At 39.4% G+C, this 24,843-nt stretch overlaps 1 protein-coding gene across 7 annotated transcripts in view; it reads right to left on the bottom strand.

Moving 5' to 3' along the window:
• Positions 1–24,843, bottom strand: part of gbf1 (golgi brefeldin A resistant guanine nucleotide exchange factor 1) — a 256,975-nt gene that overhangs the window by 98,504 nt on the left and 133,628 nt on the right. The window lies entirely within an intron of this gene.

Genomic DNA, 24,843 nt, shown 5'->3' with positions numbered 1-24,843 from the left:
TTCAGGGTGGACCATTTAGGACAGAGATGAGGAGAAACTTCTTCACCCAGAGAATGGTGGCTGTGTGAAATGCTCTGCCCCAGAGGGCAGTGGAGATCCAGTCTCTGGATTCATTTAAGAAAGAGTTGGATAGAGCTCTCAAAGATAGTGGAATCAAGGGTTATGGACATAAAGAAAGAACAGGATAATGATTAAGGATGATCAGCCATGATCATATTGAATGGTGGTGCAGGCTCGAAGGGCAGAATGGCCTACTCCTGCACCTATTGTCCTTTTCTGCCAGATCTGCAGAGTTAACTCTTTGAGTTCAATAACTCAACTCTGACGATGTTCTGAAGAGTTCAGAAGTGTCTTATTGGATTCACTCCACAGACGCTGCCAGACCTGCAAAGTTTCTCCAGCACTTTCTGTTTATATTTCGAACTAAAATTGAACCACGTGAGTGCTATGTCATCCAGCTGCAAGCAGATTGGAGACTGGGCCATCAACTTTAGCAACTAAACGTTAGCCTTTGTAAGGAACAGAAATCTTTAGCTTTGGTAAAACAAACTAATAGTGGCACAATGCAGATCCTTGGGTCTGACAGAAGCAGGATTGGATTGCACAGTACTAGCCTTCTAAGGCATCATAATGATACGCTAACCTGTCCACTTTGTGGACGGCACGGTGGTTAGCACTGCTGCCTCACAGCGCCAAAGACCCGGGTTCAATTCCCACCTTAGGCGACTGTGTGGAGTTTGCACGTTCTCCCCGTGTCTGCGTGGGTTTCCTCCGGGTGCTCAGGTTTCCTCCCCCAGTCCAAAGATGTGCGGGTCAGGTGAATTGGCCATGCTAAATTGCCCATAGTGTTAGGTAAGGGGTAAATGTAGGAGTATGGGTGGGTTGCGCTTCGGCAGGTCGGTGTGGGCTTGTTGGGCCGAAGGGCCTGTTTCTACACTGTAAGTAATCTAATCTAAGTACATGGTTTCTCGAGAATCTTTAGGCAATCCTCCTTTGTTATGCGGAAGGAGAATAAGGCCAACCCAAGCTGCTGCCTTGCATCTTGAGCAATCTTGGCAGCAGCAATAAATGGCTGTAGATTTGTCAGATGTAGATAGGGAGAGATACAATGGATAACACAGAGGACTGAAAGGTGAAAATTATATAGTAATCGATAACCATATACATCTGTGCTACTTCAAAAGCATGTACTATTAATATTCTGAAGTTCAAGACAATTTACTGAAAAATGCTCATATATTAGAGAAAAATGTTGTAACTTCAAAATTCACAAGAACCTACAAATCAATACCATTCTGACTTATACCGTATCACTATTTATAATCAATATAATTTTTAACATTACTGCCATCAATAAAGATGGAGTTCCCAAATTGGGGCAAGGAATGGCAGAGTTAACTACCAACTAGGTTCAGGTTAACTGGAAGTAAAACGAAAAGATTTTATTATTAGCATTCTTTATTACTGCCTAGTTTGATACTGTAACAATGCTTACTCAAGCAGAAAGGCAATACCATGCTCATGAAGGATGCTTGCAATAAAATATTTCAGTTTTACTTCCAGTAAATCTGAAAATAGCTGATAGTTAATTTCATCCTCATGGATGGCAGTAACATCATGTGTCAAGTAGTCAACAAATTCTTAGACAGTAATTCAACCTAAGGGTCCTGCTCTACTTGGGCTGGTAATAAAGTATGAGGCAGTAATGGAACATAATCGCAAGCAAAACATTAATCATCTTGATATTTTCTTGTTATTAAGAAATCCAAACATAAAAAATGAGACAAGATACCAAAGAGTTGTTTATAAATCAGACATTCAGACTACAACTGGAGGAGGAAACAGTACCACAAAAACTAGTTCAAAACAGTACCACAATCTCTAAACAAGCAAATATGTACCCATTTCTAGAAAATTCTATTGGTGACTTCTTTTGGTGCACCTGACTATATTTTAGGAAAACATTATCAGGACTGATTACCAATTAAAGATCCAGTAATCTGAGTGATCACTCAGAGTTGGATTTTTTTAAACAAAAAAAATTCCACAATGGAATCTAAATCTTGACAAACCAAATGGTATGAAAATGATTGCAGTTTTCAGTTCAAAGTGAACATAAAATGATATTTAATCAGACTGATGTACTAACGAATGTCTCAATATTTATAAAACTTCTGTCTAACTACACCGAATATCTACACTGTCGAGGTCCCCTTTCAATGTAATAATTTGAATGTTACTTACATATGTTCTCAGCAGTCAGCACAACATTCCATGACTTGCCAATAAATTAGTAATAAAACAGGTCTCCTGAAAATTACTTGTTGTGCAAAAATATGATCCTTTAGACATGGGAACTGTACTGACGGAAAAATAAACATTGACTAATGCAAGGTTAAAAAGAAAAACTGTATTTTCACTTTAACCTCAATAAAAGTTGCTGAATTCAAGTTACAACTTTAATCTCATACTTAGCGCGGGCATTTTTTTCCCCCACTGGCTATTAAAGTAATCCAAGGTAGAGGATTTCCACTGTTTATTTCCTATGTAGAACTGAACCATTTGTCAAAGAACGTCTGTGCTGAGTTTGCTGGTTAGAAGTTGGAGCATGTTAATTGTCTTCACTGAAAGAGACAATTGCAAATGTAAATGGGTAAGAATACAACTAACATCTGTTTAGGTGGCAGCTGAATCATCAAAAGATGAAAATTCTGTAAAATCAATAAAAATGAAATTCACATCAACAATAAAACCCAACCAGGCTACTTGAAATGGCACCAATTTATTGCTCCAACATCATATGAAAATTAAGGCAAGGATGTGACACAGGAACAACTTGAAAGAACCCCGTTCAACTGTTTAAAAAGCATGGAGCTCTTTGATGTCCTACTTCAACCAACAGACAAAAAGATTGCTCATTTCTTTACTATCTAGTTGACACTTCTGGTGCAGAATAGCCAACTTGGCGCACCATAAAGCCAATATACTACAATAAAAAATAATTATTCAGCACCTGATGCATTTCAATATTTGCCTAAAAACAATGATTTTATAAATACAGTATTCTTTTACAATACCAGGTCACTGAGCTGCTAATCTTCCTGTTAGAAGCAGAGGGGAAGAAAAAATTGACAGAGCAACATGTGTTATGATGGCTTCATATTTACTAACTTCTGTTGACCTGAACTTGAAGGGTTATGGATTCCATTGTTACAATTTCCTTTTTAAATAAACAATTCCAGATAATTGCAGGTTTTGGTTGAATCTACTTAGAGTCAAACACACTCGGTCCAACTAGTCCATGCCGGCCATGTTCCCAAACTAAACTAGTCCCACCTGCCTGTGTTTGGCCCATATCCCTGCAAACCTTTCCAATTCATGTACTTATCTTTTAAACGTTGTAAATGTACCTACATCCACTGCCTCCTCTGGCAGTTCATTCACACACTAACCTTCACAGAATAAAAAGTTGCCCGTCATGTCTGTTTTCAATCTTTCTCCTCTTACGTTAAAAATATGCCCCAAGTTTGAACTCTCCCATATTAGGGAAAAGACATTTCCTAATCACCGCATCTATTTCCCTCATCATTTTATAAACATCTGTAAGGTTACCCCATCAATCTCCTCCGTTCCAGTCTATTTTTATAATTCAAACCCTCCATTCCTAGCAACATCGTGGTAAGTCTTTCCTGAACCCTTTCCAGTTTAATAAGATCCTTCCTATAACAGGGCCACCAGAACTGACAGTACTCCATAAGAGGCCTCACCAATATTCTGTCCAACCTCAACACGGTAACAGACAACAGACAATAGGTGCAGGAGTAGGCCATTCTGCCCTTCGAGCCTGCACCACCATTCAATATGATCATTGCTGATCAGTATCCTGTTCCTGCCTTATCTCCATAACCCTTGATTCCACTATCCTTGAGAGCTCTATCCAACTCTTTCTTAAATGAATCCAGAGACTGGGCCTTCACTGCCCTCTGGGGCAGAGCATTCCACACAGCCACCACTATCTGGGTGAAGAAGTTTCTCCTCATCTCTGTCCTAAATGGTCTACCCTGTATTTTTAAGCTGTGTCCTCTGGCACTCACCCATCAGCAGAAACTTGTTTCCTGCCTCCAGAGAGTGTCCAATCCTTTAGTAATTTTATGTGTGTCAATTAGATCCCCTCTCAGTCTTCTAAACTCAAGGGTATACAAGCCCAGTCGCTCCAGTCTTTCAGCGTAAGGTAGTCCCACCATTCCAGGAATTGACCTCGTGAACCTACACTGCACTCCCTCAATAGCCAGAATGTCTTTCCTCAAATTTGGAAACCAGAACTGCACACAGTACTCCAGGTGCGGTCTCACCAGGGCCCTGTACAGCTGCAGAAGAACCTCTTTGCTTCCATACTCAATCCCTCTTGTTACGAAGGTCAGCATGCTATTAGCCTTCTTCACTACCTGCTGTACCTGCATGATTTACCTTCATTGACTGGTGTACAAGAACATCCAGATCTCTTTGTACTGCCCCTTTACCTAAATTGATTCCACTTAGGTAGTAATCCGCCTTCCTGTTCTTGCCACCCCAAAGTGGATAACCATACATTTATCCACATTAAACTGCATCTGCCATGCATCTGACCACTCACCTAATCTGTCCAGGTCACCCTGTAATCTCCTAACATCCTCATCACATTTCACCCTGCCACCCAGCTAAGTGTCATCAGCAAATTTGCTAATGTTATTACTCATACCATCTTTCATATCATTAACATATATTGTAAAAAGCTGCGGTCCTAGCACTGATCCCTGCAGTACCCCACTGGTCACTGCCTGCCATTCCAAAATGGAGCCATTTATCACTACTCTTTGTTTCCTGTCAGCCAGGAGAAAGTGAGGACTGCAGATGCTGGAGATCAGAGCTGAAAATGTGTTGCTGGAAAAGCACAGCAGGTCAGGCAGCATCGAAGGAGGAGAATCAACGTTTCAGGCATGAGCCCTTCTTCAGGAATGAGGAAAGTGTGTCCAGCAGGCTCAGATAAAAGATAGAGAAGAGGGACTTGGGGGAGGGGCGCTGGAAACGCGACAGGTGGAAGGAGGTCACGGTGAGGGTGATTGGCCGGAGTGGGGGTGGGGGCGGAGAGGTCAGGAAGAGGATTGCAGGTTAGGAAGGCGGTGCTGAGTTCGAGGGATTTGACTGAGACAAGGTGGGGGAAGGGGAAATGAGGAAACTAGAGAAATCTGAATGAACTCAGATTTCTCCAGTTTCCTCATTTCCCCTCCCCCCAAGTCCCTCTTCTCTACCTTTTATCTGAGCCTGCTGAACACACTTTCCTCATTCCGGAAGAAGGGCTCATGCCCAAAACGGCGATTCTCCTGCTCCTTGGATGCTGCCTGACCTGCTGCGCTTTTCCAGCAACACATTTTCAGCTCGTTTTCTATCAGCCAACCAACTTTCAATCCAAGTTAGTACTTTGCCCCCAATACCATGCGCCCTAATTCTGCTCACTAACCTCCTATGTGGGACTTTATCAAAAGCTTTCTGAAAGTCCAGGTACACTACATCTACTGGATCTCCCTCGTCCATCTTCAGAGTCACATCCTCAAAAAATTCCAGAAGTTTAGTCAAGCATGATTTCCCCTTCATAAATCCATGCTGACTCTGACCTACCTTGTTACTACTATCCAGATGTGTCCTAATTTCATCTTTTGTAATAGACTCCAGCATCTTTCCACCACTGAGGTCAGACTAACTGGTCTCTCTCCCACTTTTCTTAAAAAGTGGTACAACAACATTAGCCACCCTCCAATCTGCAGGAACTGATCCCGAAACTATCGAACTCTGGAAAATAATCACCAACGCATCCACGATTTCTCGAGTCACCTCCTTCAGTACCCTGGGATGTAAACCATCAGGCCCCGGGGACTTATCAACCTTTAGACCTAACAGTCTCTCCAACACCAATTCCTGGCAAATATAAATTCCCTTAAGTTCAGGTCCTTCAGCCACTGTTACCTCAGGGAGATTGTTTGTGTCTTCCCCAGTGAACACAGATCTGAAGTACCAATTCAATTCTTCTGCCATTTCTTTGTTACCTGTTTGTCTTCAAGGTCCCAATTTTAGTCTTAACCATTTTTTTGCCTTTCACATACCTAAAAAAGCTTTTATTACCTTCGTACCTGATGTCCCAAATCCTACACTCAAAGGACTGAGTGTCGATGGTAAGCATGCTAAACACCTTTTTAACCACTTGTCTGTCTGTCACAAAATTTCAAAGAATTATGTACCTGAACGGCGAGTTTCTTTTAACATTAACTGCCCTTGTTTGCTCTACTAAAATACAATACCTCATATTTATCCACATTAAACTGTACCTGTCAGTCTTCAGCCCATTGACCCAACTGATCAAGATCCCTTTGCAATCTTAAGCAACCTTCTCAGATGTCCACTATCCCATCAATTTTAGTGTCATCTACAAATTTACTAACCATGCCTCATATTCTCATTCAAACATTTATTTAAGATAGCAAACCCAGTACCAATCCCTATGGAACATTGCTATTGACAGGTCTTCAGTCTGAAAAACAACACTCATTCACCACCCTTGGACTCCCACAATTTTGTATCCAAATAGCAAGTTCACCCTGATTCCCATGTGATCTAACTTTACTGATAAACATTAACACAGAACATTATCAAAGACTTTACTAAAATCCAAGTAAACAGATATCATTCTGCCCTCTATAACCATGGGGAGGGCTAGAAAGAGACTAATGTTGTGCCTTTATTTGGAGAAGATTGGGAACTCTAGATCTGTGAGCCTGACATCTGTAGTGGTAAGCTGTGAGAGGTGATGCTGAGTGATGGGAACTATGTGCATTTGAAGAGGCAAGGAATGATTAGGGATAGTCAGCATGGTTTTGTGCAAGGGAAATCATGTCCCACAAGCTTGATTGAGTTTTTTGAGGAAGTAACCAAAAAGGCGGGCTTCGAGATAAACACTATTGTTCTTATGATTTTGTTTAAACAGGATATCCATAAAACATGGTTTAGCAGGCTTTGAGATGGTTTTGATTTCCAGTTGGGAAAGTCTGCAAAAAGAAAAGTTGCTCAGTTATGTCTCCTATTCCTGAAGGATCTGTATTGTGAATCCAAGGTGAAATCTGATTATCCTCTTGAACAATGGCCAGACAATTTCTCAATACTGAACATGATTTCTTGATTTTTCTTTCCTCAGCAAGCAGTATCAGCCAAGATCTCAGACACAACTGCTTATATTTGGTACACAACATGCTAGGACCCCAAGCTGACAGCCACTTTAGCATCTCAAACCTTATCTTTTGCCTTCAAGAGCTAAGACTTATTGGGCAAACTTTTCCATCCAAAGTGACTCTTTGTGAGAAAAATCCATATTTTTTTCTTTATCCTGTGCAAGCAGGCATGTATACGCATGTGCAAGTTTTGGGTCATTTACAGGTAAACATTTATATTTTCATTTTATGAGTAAAATCTTAACAAATTTTTTAACTTAACTAAGACAAAACATAATCAATAATTCTGTTTTTAATCAAAGAAACCTGACTGATAGATCTTTATATTTTAAGTTTAAGATAAAGAAAGCATACAACAGGCCTCATTAGGAACTGGATAAAACAACTACATTTATGTTGTAACTGATGGAGTGTGGACTAGAGAAAGTCAATACACTCCTCCCATCTCAGTCTGAGTAAGAGTCAAACTTCAAATTTGTGTTTCCACACTGAAGCAACTTAAGCTTTGAAAGGACCTTTAACAATATATAGCTTCAAAAGGCATTTCATAGAAGCATCATTAAACAGAATTTTACACCAAGTCATCATAGATATCAGCTTAGTTACTGAGGAAGGTTTTGAGAAGCATCTTAGACACAAGGTAATGATGCTGGTAAGTTTCAGAAGAGAATTTCTGAATTTAGGGCATACACAACTGGAAGCACAACCACCAGTGATGGAGAAATGAAAATAAAAGATGTGTAAGAGACTACAATTAGAACAGCTCAGAGTTCCTAGATGATTGTGTGAAGTTACAGAAGTATGGAGGGCAAGGCCACGGCGTTTCTAAAAGAGAGGATGAGTATTTTAAAATAAAGGTTCTGAGGAACGGTCACTCGACCCGTAACATAAACTCCGATTCTCTTCTCAGATGCTGCCAGACGTGCTGAGGTTTTCCAGCAATTTCTATTTTTGTCTCTGATTTACAGCATCCGTAGATCTTTTGGTTTTTATTTAAAATAAAGGTGTTGCAAGACCAAGAGCAAAGGCAGATCGGAAGGTTTATGAGGTAATGAGTAATCAAGACTTGGCGTGAATTAGGAATGTACAAAGTCTTGGATGAGCTCAACTTTACAAAAGATGCAAAATCCCTAACAGTTCACTGAAACAGAACACTGACAAAGACCTGCTATAATGTTAGCAGTAGGTTGTGAGAGAAAGACCACAAAGAAAATCATTCATATCACAAAATAAGTGAAGGCTACATGACAATATCATATTAGTGTGGACAGCTAACACTAAAAAAGTTAGTTAATCTTTCATCTGTGCTGTGTTTCAATCCCTGTCACATTTGTTCAAGATGAACCAAGACAGCAAAGTCAATTTCACAAAATGCACCCAAGAATTTAAGGGTTTTACAACATGGGCGTAAAGAGACACCTGATCTCTGGAAGTAATTCCTCTCTTACTAGTGTCTGAAATTACACAAAAGCCATTGCTGAATGAACTGAAAGAAAGGTAATCAGTGAAACTTGGCATTGCAGGTGCATTTTCAGTAACAAACTGGTCCCACTTGTTCCAGTACAGTGTCTGGACTCATTATACTGATCATAAACAATAATTAACTGTTTTCATGCCTTCACTCAAAACAGCAAAATCTGAAAAGTCCAGTGATTCATTCATTCGCTACCTTATTGTGCATAAATGCAATTTTCAGTTCACTTCTAAGTCAAAGATCACATCAAATGAAATATGTCAATTTAAGCTTACTAAAGAGTTAAGTCAATGCTTAGCAAATGAGCCAGAGAAGGATGAGAAAGAGAAGGGAATAAGGCATAAATGAAGTTAAAACAGGACATGGGGAAGTGATCAAGGAAAGCAGAGGAAATGCAAAAGATGGATAGGAAGTGAAGAGTTCAGTGCAGACAGTTTTTTTTTAAAAAAGCTCAAATTATTACATTTATTGGTGAACAAAAAGTCAGCAAATTACAAGGAGTTCGCAAATATTACACAGCAAGGATAGACATAGTAAAATGCAAACAATGAGCAGCGAAGAAACTGCAGATCCTTTAAATCTGAAACAAAACATCAATTCTCCTCGTCTCTCCAAGATGCAGCAGCACTTGCTGGGTTGTTGTCACTGCTTTTGTTTTGACATTTAACCCTTTTGTGAGCTTGACTTCACAAAGCAACCAGTTTTTTTTTTGGAGTAAAAGAGTCTAAACTCAGTTCTGGTTATTCTTTGAGATGGTTTATAAACCAACTTAATGTGTTAATTGCATCCGAATGTAAATGCAGTACTGAACTTGGGCTTTGGTTTATAATTGAGAATTTTGAGCGGACTGTTGGCAAAACACAACCTACCTTAATGAGATAAAAAGAGGAAAAAGATTCAAGAAACAGAAAGAGAAGATATATTCAATATCACCTTACCAAGTACTTCAAGATGGTCCAGAAATAGTCCACATACCATCCATTTTCTTGAAGAATAGTTATTACTGTTATGAAAACGAGTATGGAAGCCAGAACACAACAGCCCAACAGGCATTCTGGAGAACAACTTTGAGTTAAATGTCTTACTTCTTATTTATGAAACTTCAGATCATTTCATTTCTTTTTGCCCTCAATTATAAATTTCTCAGGCAAAATATCTTGTATGAAACTAAATAAAACAATGGATATGAGTGCCCTTTTAACGTTTCCTCATTCCAAGTACACATTGTTTCATTTTATCTGAAACATTTTCCAACATCTATCAGTAATTTATTCTGGTAATTTCAGAAAATAAAGTGGCAAATGAACTGACATGAAACCACAGACACTGAAGAAGTCTACAGCAACCACAGATCAAAACTGCACTTTACTCACATGCTGTCTTTTGACCAAGTGTGTATTTTACATTCATCTACAAGCACTAAAAATTAATACACACAAAATGATTCACATGCTGAATTTCAAGAAGTACAAGCAGACAGGACAGCGTCATTTTTATTCAAGCATCCACTTATAGTATGCTTTATGACAGATTCTTGCATTTTCATTACTATTGATACAATGATGGCAGATTGTAATTCCCTGTGTTATCCTTATACAAGTTCCTAATCTGCAGGGAATACCTCAAAATGCATGGAATTCTAAAACTGAGATCCTCCCTTGCTGATGTGTTGATGCCATCCTTTATTATCAGCACAACTCCATCTCTTTTCCCCTCTTGTCTATCCTTTTTGAACAAATACCTTCTAATAGTTAGCTTCCCTTCCTGAACACATTTCTGACACATTAGATGATAACCACTTACCTCTACTGTGCGCCTTTGGACTTTCGTCGTTGCGAATGTTGCGCGCATTAATGTAGAGAGCCCTTAATCTGGTCTTTCTGACATCATTCCACTTGCAAGGCAAACTCAATACTCAGCTTTTTCTCCTGAGTGTCCATCACAACTTTTCTACTTTGTACTTCTTTAAACCCCTTCCAGTTTGGGTTACCTCTCAGGTCCCATTTCCCTCCCTTAAGCTAGTTCAACACAATTCCCAACAGTTCTAGAAAACTTTCCTGCAAGGTTCCACCTGTCCCAGAAATGGTTCCAATGCTCAGAAGTCCAAAACCCTTTTACACCAGTTCTCCAACCACATGTTCCACACTAGCATATGGAACTGCAAGCAATTTTGAGATTATTGTTCATAAGGTAATATTGTTTTAGTTTCCTTGCCATTTCTCCAAATACTGCTTTCATCCATCTTCCTATCTACGGCATTGGCACCAATGTGAACCACGATTTCTGGCTGATCCTACTCAGTTAGGAGGACATCCTGGAGCTCCATGACATCCTTGAACCTGGCACCATGGAAGCAACACAGCTTTGACAAAGGGTCAGTTAGACTCAAAATGTCAGCTCTTTTCTCTCCTTACAGATGCTGCCAGACCTGCTGAGATTTTCCAGCATTTGCTCTTTAGGCAACACACCATCCTGAAGTCACATTTTATACCACAGAAATCTGTCTGATCCCCTGACTATGGAAACCTGTATCACTGTCTTCCATTCATATTAGATTCCATCATTTGGTTTTTGGTTTTCTGCCACTGTCAAACTTCATTTCAAACTTATTTTGTACTTTTCTCATTTTCCCTTTCAAGGCACGTTGCAATTGACAACTGGCAATTATATAATAAGTCAATTATGTAAGCTAACAGAATCTAACATTTTCTGTCCATATTAACTTGCCCTGTTTCTTCTGTTCTTTGTCTGCCTAAGGTATCTGGGTAAACAATTTCAAAACCAGTTATGCCAGGTAAATGTATTTATGAAAGAACTTTAGCATGCATCACTGTCCCTACAAGGAGCCAGCATATTTTCTGTAAGAATTTTCGTAGTCAAAGTAGACAAAGAAAATAAAATTAGTGAAACATTTGACAAAAATCTCTTGAAACATTTTGCATGAATAGACAATTTCAGCAACTGCCCGATGATCTTCCAAACTGTTGTAAAGTGACCCCCAAATAAAAGCTGGAGAATATCTTAAAACCAGCTAGAGGAACCTTGATTATCCGAATAGGATCTCAAGGTCCCGATAGAAGCATTATATCAAAGAACTGTTTCTACCTTGAGCGCGTCTTCTGTTTACAAGTACAATGATTAAAAACTAACTCAGTTCACTGAAATGCTACCAAGAACAGTTCTGGACAATCCAGGCACTGTCACCAAATGACTGACATCCCGCCCTCTCTCTCTCAACACTTTCCCGGAGTCCTACATAGGATGAACCCTAAAACCTCCCCCCGCCCCTTCCCCAGCTAATCTCTCCAACATTGCCCTGTACAGGACAAAGGGGGAGCCTGTCCAAAAAGGTTGCGCACCCGCACACTATTTGGAGATGTACCCCACAAAGGCAGCAGCAGTCATACTGTTGGTGTACAGTCTAGCTGCCTCTGGCTGGGGAGTCCAAGGTCGGACGGGGATTGGGGGTGCAGACGAGAGTCGGACAGTGGGTGGGGATGGACGGGGGAGCGGGGTTGGGGGCGGGCGGGTGGGGAGCGGGGTTGGGGGCGGGCGGGTGGGGAGTGGGGTTGGGGGCGGGCGGGGAAGCGGGCTGAGGGCGGGCGGCAGACAGGGGGCAGTGTTGGACAGGGTGGGAGCGGATGGTTTTGGGGCTGTGGACAGAGAGCAGGCTGGGAGGGGACTGGGTCACAGCAGACAGGGTAGGGGGGTGGTCGGGGTGGGATTGGGCAGGGAGAGGTTGAGAGCGGACAAGGGGTGGAATCTCAGGCACAGGGTGCTGCTGCCTAGTCTCCTGAATGGGGAGCAGACTTCACAGAAAACTCTGAGCCCCAGAGGAAATCAATTAACCAAATAATCAATTATCCGAACGAAATAGTGCCTACCAATTTCGTTCGGATAATTGAAGTTCCTCTGCAGAGAGAAAACATAGCTGAAAATGTGTTGCTAGTTAAAGCACAGCAGGTCAGGCAGCATCCAAGGAACAGGAAATTCGATATCATCCTGATGAAGGGCTCTGGCCCGAAACGTCGAATTTCCTGTTCCCTGGATGCTGCCTGACCTGCTGTGCTTTAACCAGCAACACATTTTCAGCTCTGATCTCCAGCATCTGCAGACCTCACTTTTTACACATAGAGAAAACATAATTGACTTTCTATTTATCTCTAATTTCCAGATCAGCTATTGAAAAAAACACATTAAAATTAAATGCTCACAATTCCTTTTAAATGTTGAGCATTGTACAATTGCAGACATAATTTCAACAAAAATGTTTCATTTGTTACTAGGTTACTTAATAAGTTTAGGACTCCAATTCACTGCAGTAACTATGTTACAGTTATCCCATAGGTGGCACTGCATACAAGCACACACAATATATTCAAACCTTTCAATCTAGAATTAGAAAACTGCTTAGCCTGTCATTTTAAGTAACAGCAAAAACTACTTTGTGTTTCTGGATTAAATTCTGATAGACTTACAATGAAAAGCCCTCTGGAGGCTAACTGTTGGAGGGGTCTTGTGGAAAGCGAGGAGAAATTGAAATCTCAGCCTGCCAAGAGAAAACAGAGGCCAGAGAATTCTGCACCTTCTCAGCCCATTGTTTTCATCTGTAGCAAATGGAGTAGAGTTTACTGTGCCAAGGTGGAGCTTCTGAAGCACAGAAGAGAATATTTAGCACAGAATTGACCACCACATACAAACCAACATCTCAAAACAGAAAGTTGTTGATTACAACTAGTGAAAAAGCCCCAATAGGCTTAGATTTGACAGAATTCCCAGATTGTCAGAGCGCTTTGTTTAACATTTGATTTTAGTTTTCCCCAGAATTAAACTGACTGATGGCTGAATTAATTTAACTGAAGGAACTGGGGAAGCTGTTACTTAAGTGAGAATTCTCCAATTTAAAAAAATGTATCTGAAGTTATGAACTGCTTCATAAAGGCATTGTCAAATTGTGTTAAAGTTCCACCCAAGTATGTAAACCATCAAGGGACATCAAATCGTATCGTAAACACCTGCAGTGCCCTGTGGGATACACAAAAATATAGTCTGAAGTCCAGGGATTGAACGGCTAAGGAAATGTTAGAGACCAGTGACTTTTGGAAAAAAAAAATTCAAAATTGTTTGTTTCGTTACATCTCCTTCGAGACTCCAATTGAAATGTACATGGCCAGACATTTTAACTTGAAGCTATTTATGGCTGTGATGAACCAAGAAAGAACAACCTGTAGGTTCATTGTGCAAGAGTGTCTGCTTTACTCAGCAAATGCACATTTATCAAATTTATGCATCTATTTTGCAGAGTGTTAAAAACATAAGCTGCACTACAGTATTACAATGGCACACAATTAATTTACTCAACAGTAAAACTGCTGGGAAGTCAGAACAACAACTGTTCTCCTTGTCAAACTAATAGGAGTGTTGCACAGAGGGCAAAAAAATAAAAGTCAGAAGGAATAGCGTCAAACGTACAAACAAGGAAATGCAGAAAGAAATAAAATACTTAAAAATATAGATTTAAGAATATAACAAAGCAAAAGGAAATATTATGTGACTTACCTTTTATTGTAAACTCTCACTATTTGATTGAAATGTACTATTCAACTGGATAAACATCAATCATTAGTTAGGAGTCAAATCATTTGGAAATGCTTCTTTTTAGAAGTCTATTTTTCTAATCAATTTCCGTTCCCCCTTCAACATTGCACAAAAATATTATGTTTACACATACACATCACCTCATACTGGACCTCAGCTTCTGGTTCTCTTTCAACAACACCGTGACAAAACTCAAAAATACTTCACCACAAAAAAAATTGTTGCTGAAACTGAAATCCATGAAAAGTTTAAAAAAAAAAGGAGGCCAGGTCGGAAGCATTCAATGTATAGAGAGAAGTTCAATCAAACAATCAAATTTTATAAAGTAATTTGTTGAATCTGTACACTTAGAGAGGAGTATATCAAGTAGTCCAGGACTTCGAAAATCTTTTTCCTGAGCTGTCAACATGTTCACTCAAATCAGGTTCGATCCCCCTATTCCACTTCAAATAAAGTTGAAGTGATCAATCATTGATGTATGGAGATTGAATTCAATTTATGGTCACATGTACTGAGGCACAGTGAAAAGCTTTGTCTTGCGAGCAATACAGGCAGATCACAGAGTTAAGCAGCATAGATAAGTAAGTAACAATTAAACAGCAGCAAGAACAAAAACACAGGTACAGGCAAATGTTAACCAGTCTGGGATTCCGGACAATAAAACCCAATAATGTTAGTGCAAGTAACAGGCTGAACAAACCACGAGTTATATGTATTTTGAACAAACTCTGATGATAAATGTCAGCAAGCACATCTGATGGCCATGGATCAGAGCAGTACAACACACTTTCATTAATTTGCAAGTTTTCTGGGTAAAACTTTCATAACTGCCATTAACATTTCTACCATTGATTGCTAAAGAAATGGCTATTCCCTTGAAAGATTCAGAATAGAAATGTAACTTGGAAATTGGAGGGTCACAATGCCAGAAATAACTGTTCTTGGATCAGCAATTCCAGAGCATTGTCACAAATAGGAATTTCTTGATGCATTTGAGGATGCCTTAAAAATACAGAGCCCAGTAAACTGGAACATCCCTTCGCACATAATCTATTCACATGGAGAATCTATTCTAGATTCTGAAAAATGTTATGCCAGTCTTTCACACTGCTCCAAATAGCCCCACTCTACAAATATCAGAAAAGTCTTCCTGCATATAGAATCCAAAGAGAGTGAACTTCACCTTTGCTCACTATTAAAGAAACGAGGAAGAACAGCAGATTACCTAAATCCAAAAGACAAACAGGAACAGCTGTCATCCCACAAGAATAATCATACTGAACAGCTTTTTTAAGAGATTCATGCTTTGGGCAGCCAGCTGATCTAGCCCCACTCTGCTACATAAAAGATTGTCTCCTTTCCCAGAGAAGGCACTATTTAAATTCCAAAAAAAAAAGGATGTTGAACCCCCCAACAGTAAATAAATAGCTTTTCCATGTTGCACACGATCAGCAAAATAGGTTGGTTGAAAACTTTTAAAGCAATGAGTGCTCCTCAAAGATGGCATAAAAACAGGCTGGCAGGTGATAATTCAGCATTGCTCCTTATTCAGCTTCCATACAGAAAAAGGCAACAGAACTCCTAAGATGCAAATATTTTGAGCAACTCATGGATCTCTTTAGAAGTAGTAGTTAAGAGAATTTTTTAACTTTCTCAAAATAAATCTGGTTTAAATGTTGCAATACAATGTGGGAAGTTCACATTTGAACAAATATTATTGAGTGCTTTGAAATCACTTGTTATAAGCAAGAGAATAAATTTTGAACAGTGACAAGGGGATCAGTAATCAAAGCATACAGATTTAAGGTGGTTGGACAAACAATCACAAGCAAGGTGAGGAAAGAACAAATTATACAGCAACAAAAACAAATTGCTGGAAAAGCTCAGCAGGTCTGGCAGCATCTGTGGAGAGAAATCAAGAGCTGACATTTCGAGTCTAGTGACCCTTCTTCAAAACGGGTCACTGGACCAGAAATGTCAACTCTGATTTCTCTCCACAGATTCTGCCAAATCTATTGAGCTTTTCCAGCAATCTCTGGTTTTGTTCTCCAGCATCCGCAGTTCTTTCGGTTTTTAAATTACACAGCAAGTTTTGTGTTAGATTCCCTTCTCTAGACTCTTTCATGCTTTATTCAACTGCAATACGCCAACTTCTGTGAACAGCCACTATTTATTTAAGTACAAGCTCTTGGAGCATCATTTAACACTCTTCGTGATGTCAAACAAGGGAACTGTCCTCCCTTTATACAGGGTTTTATATCAGTCATGCATGCAAGACACAACCCCCGCTACTCCCCTAGAGTCACATGCCACCCAGAAACAATGTAAAATGATACGTTTCTGGAAATAATCTGTGTGAGATTAGGTTATTCCTTAAACCACAGCATTTGCAGAGTATGATTAGATTGTCACATTCTGCCTGCAAGACAGAAAAAAAACACACATCCCCATGACATCCAATTTCTTACATGTCAGCAGAACAAATTAGCTCTTCAACATCTCAGTTGCATCCTAGAACATGCTGACTAAAGGAGTGGAGAAACAGATTCAACAGTTTAGGGTGTAGGTTTGCTCGCTGAGCTGTAGGTTTGATATCCAGACGTTTCATTACCTGGCCAGGTATCATCATCAGTGGTGACCTCCAAGTGAAGCGAAGCTGTTGTCTCCTGCTTTCTATATATGTTTGTCCTACATAGGACAAACAGGAAGAAAGTTAGCCACCAGAATACACAAACACCAGCTAGCCACAAAAAGACACGACCCTCTCTCCCTCGGAGCCCTACACACGGAGGGAAAACCACCACCATTTCGACTGGGACAACACATCTATCCTGGGACAGGCTATGTAAAGACATGCCAGAGAATTCCTAGAGACCTGGCACTCCAACCACAATGCCATAAACAAACACATAGATCTAAATACCATCTATTAACCCCTCAGGAAACAAACAGGAAATGACATCACCACAAACTCCAGGAACCCCATCCAGGAGAAAGATATGAATAGAAACAGGAGACAACAGCTTCGCTTCACTTGGAGGTGGCCATTGATGTTACCTGGCCAGGTAATGAAACATCTGGATATCAAACCCACAGCTCAGCGAGCAAACCTACACCCTAAACCTCAAGCTGAGCTACAAACCCTCACAAACCTTCTGGATTCAACAGTAACACGGAAAAGAAAATTTAATAAATATTTGAAAAGGAAAGAAAAGTAGAGGACCACTGGGAGGGCAAAAGAACACGCATGGGCCTATAATTTGGTAGCTCTACTAAACAGCTGGCACAAGCATGAATGGCTGAACAGTTTCCATGCTAACCCATTGAAAAATAAATCAGCATTATTGTCTTGATCTAAAGAAGCCTGACCTAAAGCTAAGAGAATACTCATGACTCAAAACATTACAGGTGGTAACAGATATGGGGAACCTCCCCTGCATTGAGCAAGAAATGGTCACAGCATATGAAAAGCAAATTGAGCTCTTCCTCAAACATACACACTTCACATGAACTTCGACAGCAATACTGTTAGTAGAAATCTCACTTTTGTCACTTGAAAAACATTATATTTATCACATATGTTCCACACCTTAAAATGCTGCACTGAACTCTACCATCAATAAGTACTTTTGAAGTGCAGTCTCTGTTGTAGAAAAATAGCAAGATCCCACAACAGTAATAAGATAAAGGACTAACTGAAGTTTTTATTAAAAGAACTGATCTTGAATAAGGAATAGATTTCAGCAAGATACCAGGAGGACTCATTTTGAAAATGCAATAGGATGTTTTACATTCATGTCAAACTCTAAACAGGGCTTTGATTTACATCTTTAGTCAATGCCTTCAACAATTGTATATCATCTCAGTACTAGGGTATGTGCTCAGGTCTCGAGGGCGAGTCTCGAAGCCATAACATTCAGAAAGGGCCACCCACCAAACCCAGGCTACTTACTGCAATAGGCAGTAATGAAAGGCTTTTGCCCGAAACGTCGATTTTACTGCTCCTCGGATGCTGCCTGAACTGCTGTGCTCTTCCAGCACCACTAATCCAGAACCTGGTTTCCAGCATCTGCAGTCATTGTTTTTACCTACTTACTGCAATGTTCAGGCCTATACCAACTCTTTTGGTTCAATGTTATAGGCAGTCGCTACACAAGGTGAAGTTGTTTGTGACATTTCCTAATCAGAATCACTGCTTTTGCTGACCATGGAAACTGAATTCCCAATTACCCAGTTTATGCAATTAGCAAATGCACAACCATTCACAAGGCAGAGGATCAGAAATGGTGCAAAAGCTTCCTCAGTTTTAAAAACTATAAAGTGAACCTCAGGTTTTCACAGTTTAAGACAATTATTTTTGATTTCAGTGAATTGTTTGTTCTAGTTATTGGAGGAGACAAAAGACTCCAAACACATAACAAGCAAAAACGGATTTAGACAAATTTAAAGCAATGGTTAAGTAGACATCTATAATGAAGGATAAGTTGCGTTTTCCTTTGCTTTTCAAGAATGCATTTTCTTTCCATCATCTGAGAAAATGTCCATTTTTCTTTTTTCCATCTCACTGCAAAGATAGTTTCCTATCTATTTTCCATCTTCTGCTTGGAGCCACATTTCTGATAGTGGCAAAGCTTTTACATACTGCATGTATCTCTCATCCAATAGTTATTTTCAATGTTTGTTGGCTTAGCAATGGAACCCTTCCATTATATTTTCAACACTTTATCTGAATCCTATTTAATCATTTCCTCTCATCTTCCTGGGCATTACTTCACTGCCACTTCTTGGCTGCAGCAATTATTAATCTTTTGACATTTATTTACCAAAGTCTTAGCCTTCCCTCCAGCAAATCTTTCAAATTATTCCCAAATACAGATTTGACATTAACGGATGCACAAGGACAGCATTTGGAATCAAGCCACAATAAAAAAGAATGGAAATTTAAGAAATTAAAGCAAATAGTGCAAACAAAGCCTATCTCAGCCAATCATTTTCATTTGAATTTGAAAATTTTCAAAAGTATTAACACCGATCAAAAGGATATAGGTTAAAGATGAAGCAAACTTTCACACACAAAAAAATGGTAGAATTGAGCTGCATAACTCAATATTCCTCAAAGGGGATTACTGATGGCTGCCAGCACTGTACAGTACATGATCCTTCAACAAACGAGTCCCATGTGGCTCAATCTGAAGGAAATATTGAGAATCATATTATGCCGAAACAGTATCACTAAAGTAGTACAGTAACCACTGCACGTAAAATTAAGATGAATGTTTTAGCTGAAGAGACACTTCTCAGCAACAGTTAACATTTGCAATACCAAGATGGCACAGAGCTAACAGTGAATTTTTGAGGAGCACACAGTTACAAAATATTAATGATGACAAAATATAGTTTTCTATACCTGCTACTTGGAAATTAATACACACCCCAAACTGATCATTGTTTTCCTGGAGGACGATTATACTCTGATTTACCTCAAGATCTTTCTGAAACAATTAGACTTGAGAAAGGAAAGCTAATTTACTCACAGGAAAACAACAGAACAAATTATGTTCTTTCTATTGTAAAGCAGTTTACCACTCAGCTTTTAACTTAAGTTAATGGCTGATCATACAGCACTGAATATGCACACAAACACAAAATGGAGCACTGATGTGTTCTATTAATTAATTTTTTGGGCTAATTCCTATTTTCCTGCAAAATATATTATTGAAATTTTCCCTGACACACTAAACAAATTTCGCAGATCCAGTTGTTGGCTTTCTATGACTTAAAGTTAACTCAGCAAATGAGAAAACAGCACTGAATGCCCAATGTCACTGAGGTGCTCTAAATCCATACAAATAATTGCAGAGGAACAGAGAACAATTACAATTTTGCTGCTGATTGTTCAGTATGTTATGAATCAGTCAAAACAGCAGCAAGCCAGTGTTAGTCAATAAAGAGCAGGTCTTTCAATTCGTTGTTGGAGAGTTGGGACTTTGCAGCAGTCGAACATCAATGCGTTAGATGAGGAATAAAGGACAAACTGAAGAAAAAGGACAGAACATTCCAAATATTTCCAGATTTCTATGCACTGTTACTTTTCGACAGCCTCTTCACAGCACTATGTATTTCAGAAAAAAATTTAATTTAGAAAAGATGATTCAACAAACACAAAACCTTTCTAGCCTTATGCACTTTTTGTAATTTTATGGGGCACACAGAAGTTTTCCATGGAAACTCACTTTTTAAAAAAATGATTTTCCTCTTATGATTTTCTCTTAAGTTACACAAAGTTTTTGAGAGCTTTGCAAGACATTAGTATTTATAAAACACCGCAACCCATAACCAAGCAAAAATACACAATGTGAGCAATAAGAATGCACCTTTCTACATCACAAGAAGGTTCAAGCTTTAGACGTTTGAAAAAGTTTTGGAAACAAATTTAGTCGGAATATAGTCATATGAAGGTAATTGATGTTTATTGTTTTCTGCTCAGAGTATGTTATTGCAAGAAACAAGCACAGAAGTGAAGTTTTTAAACTCAAAACTGGGCCAAATGAAATCAATTTTGAGAAAATTATAAATTTGATCTAATTCAGGTTACCTTTTTCATTCTGGCCCACTGAACAGACATCACATTTAACTTCCTTATGGCACACTCTGTCAGTGTAAACTAATGAAAGGATTAGATTCAGTCCACATGGCCAAACTAATTACATTGTACAGCTGAGGAAGGAGCAGAGTTATGTCAGCACACACCAAGCTAAGTTAGTATTTCCTTCCAGTCGTCAACCAATGAAATAAGTTGATAGCCAGGGCAGTGTGCACAAATCCCCTGGGAGAAGGGGGGAGGACAAGGGGCGCATCAAGGAATGCGTAATGTACACCAAGTTCTGGAACATATTTAGTAAGTTAGCTTTTGTTTGGATCTTGTGAATACTGGAAACTGGTAGTGGGTGAGGCACTTTAAATAATATTGGAATCTGAATTAGATTCTAAAGGTGCCCATCCTAAGTAGGGTTTTAACAAGGTGATCTGTGGAAGAGCTGTTGGATTCAGTTAATCAAAGCAGAGACCAAAACCATTTCTGTTGTAACTGGGTCAGCTGAGCCTGACTTGCCAGCAACACCCAAACCTGCTCAATGAGGATTCTTATGGCAATGTGGTAGTGTCCCTAAGTGTCTCTAAGCCAGAAGCTCTGGGTTGAAGTCCCACTCGCTCCAGAGATATGCAATAACAATATTGAACAAACAACAAAAATATAAAAATAAAACTGGTCAAGGAGGTTTCTGGTGGCTCAGTGGTAATGTGCCTACCTCTACTCAAGAATTCCCCAGTTCATGTCCCACCTAACCAAGGCATGTATTGGAACATGTCTGAACAGGATGACTAAAAAAAATTCTAAAAATCTATTGCATCTTAGTACTCAAGTGCAACTTACCATAAACCATTAGATAATAAAGATACAGGAGGAAAAAGTAGGCTATTTGGCCCATCAAGTATTTTTCTGCCGTTTAATGATATCAGAGCTACTCTGATACTCCAATCCAATTCTCCTTATTCTCCATAATTCTTAAAATCTTTCTCAGCCTTGAAGATAGCAGGTCACAGCTTCAGCAGCTCTCTCTGGTAAAGAATTCCACAGATTTATCACCCTCACAGAAAAAAAACTTCCAAAATTCCCTACCAAAAAAAAGCAATAGAAGCCAAAATATTTATTCAATGCCTTCAAGGAGTTAGATACATTGTTTAAGGCTAAAGAAATCAAAGGGAGAAGGTGGGAACAGGGTACGGAGTTGGATCAGCTGCCATATTGAATGGTGAATCAGGCTCAAAGGGCTTAATGGCTACCATTTTCTATATTTCGAAATAACATTGCTATGGATAAAAGGGGACAAGTGGACATGCTGTACCTGGTATTCTGGAAGATGTGATGAAGGGCCTCATCTAAGGTTTTGGCAGAGAAGACAGGGTAGGGGGTAACATATTGGCATTGATAGAAAATTGGTTGCTAACAAGAAGCAGAAAGGAGGCATAAACACTTCTTTTTGCAGCCAAGTTAACAGGATGCATTAAGTGGTATGCCACAGGGAGTGGTGCTGGTAATAACTTATTCCAATTTTTATAAATGACTTAAATGAAGAGATTGAAAGTATAGTTGTTACATTTGATATCAACACAAGGATAGATTGGAAAATAAGATGCAAAGAGGAAATCAAGAGACGGAAAAGGGTAAAGATTGGTAGGTGATTGGGAAAAAAAGTCCAGCAAAAAGAGTATGACGTGAGAAAATGTGAAATTGTCCATTTTACTATGTCGGATAAAGCAAGCACTGTCATCTAAATGATGAAAGATTACAGAGCTGAGAAATGTACAGGGAGCTGGATGTCCTACTGCGTTAATCATAGAAAGCTTGAGTGCAGGTAATTAAGAAATCTAATGCAATATTACTGCTTATCATGAGGGGAACTGAACAGCAAAGTAGGAAGGCTATGCTTTCATTATGAAAGGCACTGGTGAGACTGTATCTAGAGTACTGTACAGTTTTGGTCACCTTACTAAAAAAAGAATGCAAATGCATTGAAAGGCAATTCCAGTCCCAATTCCTGATATTAGCCTAATAGGCCTTCTCTGAACTGGCTCCAACATATTTACACCCTGCCTCACTGTACCCTGTATAACCAAACCATCATCTCCCAGCTTCTGTACTCAATTCCCCTCGTGATGAATGATAATGCTCTATTACAGTTCCTAAGTACTTGCTGCACCTGCATACTAACCTTTTCACACACACTAGATCGCTCTGCATTCTGGGTTCGAGAAGTGCACAGACGCACAAAAGGTGACTCGATTGAAACCTAGAAGATTTTGAGGGGTCTTGACAAAGTAGATATGAAGAGGAGATTTTCTCTTATGGGAAAAACTAGAACCAAGAGTCACTGGTTTTTAAAAAAAAATAAGGTGTTGCCATTTAAGATTAGGTGAATTATTTTTCTCTCAAAGGATCACACATTTTTGCAATGACCTTCCTGAAAAGGCAGTGGAAGCAGAATCAGAGATTTCCCACAAGAAACAGACTCATCCATGCCACCCAGATATCCTAAATTAATCTAGTCCCATTTGCCAGCACCTGGCACATACCCTTCTAAACCCTTCCTATTCATATACCCATCCATGTGCCTTTTAAATGTTGTAATTCAATCAGCTTCCACCACTTCCTCTCGCAGCTCATTCCATACACGCTGCACCCTCTTTGACAAAACGTTGCCCCTTAGGTCCTTTTTACATCTAGAACCCCCCCCCACCTTAAACTTATGCCCTCTGGTTTTGGACTCCCCGACCCCAGAGAAAGGATCTTGTCTATTTACCTTATCCATGCTCCTTTCTGATTTTATAAACCATTTTAAGTCACCCATCCCCTTTAGCCTCCAATGGTCCAGAGAAAATAGCCCCAGCCTATTCAGCCTCTCCCTATAGTTCAAACTTTCCAACATTGGCAACATCCCTGTGAATCTTTTCTGAACCCTGTCAACATCCTTCCTATAGTAGCAGGGAGACCAGAACTGCATGCAGTATTCTAATACTGGATATTTTTTTGAATTTTTTTTAAGGCAGAGGTGGATAGATTCTTATTCAACAAAGTGATCAAAAGTAATCAGGCTGGGCAGGTACACAGATTTGCAGTTTCAATCAGATCAGCCATCATTTTATCGAATTGCAGAGCAGGCTCAAGGGATCGAATGGCACACTCCTGCTCTTTCTTCATAACCTCATACATTAATTTCTTTTTAATGTTCAAACACAATATTGTCTAATGCACCCCTACGCAAGACAAACCAGTAAATCCAAGAGCTGATTTCTGCCATAAAAATTCTTCAGGAAAATTTTAAATCATCAACAGTTGTGTAAAGTACTTGCTACTGGATTATTAATTCAGAAAACCAGCTAACGTTTGAGGGACATGGATTCAAATCCTATTGTTGCAGTTGATGGAGTCTGAATTCAAAAAATAAAGGTGGAATTATCATACTAGTGTCAGTGATGGTGACCACAAAACCACTGTTGATTGTCTTACAGTGTATCCAGTTAACTAGAGACTTTTAAGAAAGGAAATCTGCCAATCTCACCTGGTCCGACCAAAATGCAATTCCAGATCCAAGCAATGTAAATGATTCTTAACTGCCCTCTGAAATGGCCTAGCAAGATACTCAGTTCAAAGATAATTAGGGATGGATTACAAATGTTGGTCTTGCCCACATCCATGAAAGAAACAAAGAAACAAAATCATTTTTGCAATTAGTGAAGTATTTCATGCTTATGTCATCAGTTTTGTGAGTAAAACAATTTAGGCTTTTCCTGGCCCTCTCCAAAATTCTCTACAGCAATCCATGGTGTTTTGATTCCATCAGCAATAGGCTTCTCATACTGTCTCCTTTTGAAAGAACACTCTGTTTTTATATTACAAGCTCAAAATGGTCCAAATTCATTTTACAGAAAGCAAAGCAAATCAGCTGATCCTCATCT

Source organism: Hemiscyllium ocellatum, chromosome 43, assembly GCF_020745735.1.
Source record: "Hemiscyllium ocellatum isolate sHemOce1 chromosome 43, sHemOce1.pat.X.cur, whole genome shotgun sequence".
In the NCBI taxonomy this organism is placed as follows: domain Eukaryota; kingdom Metazoa; phylum Chordata; class Chondrichthyes; order Orectolobiformes; family Hemiscylliidae; genus Hemiscyllium; species Hemiscyllium ocellatum.
The sequence above is the reverse complement of the archived record's forward strand: the minus strand, read 5'-3'. Positions and strand labels throughout refer to the sequence as shown.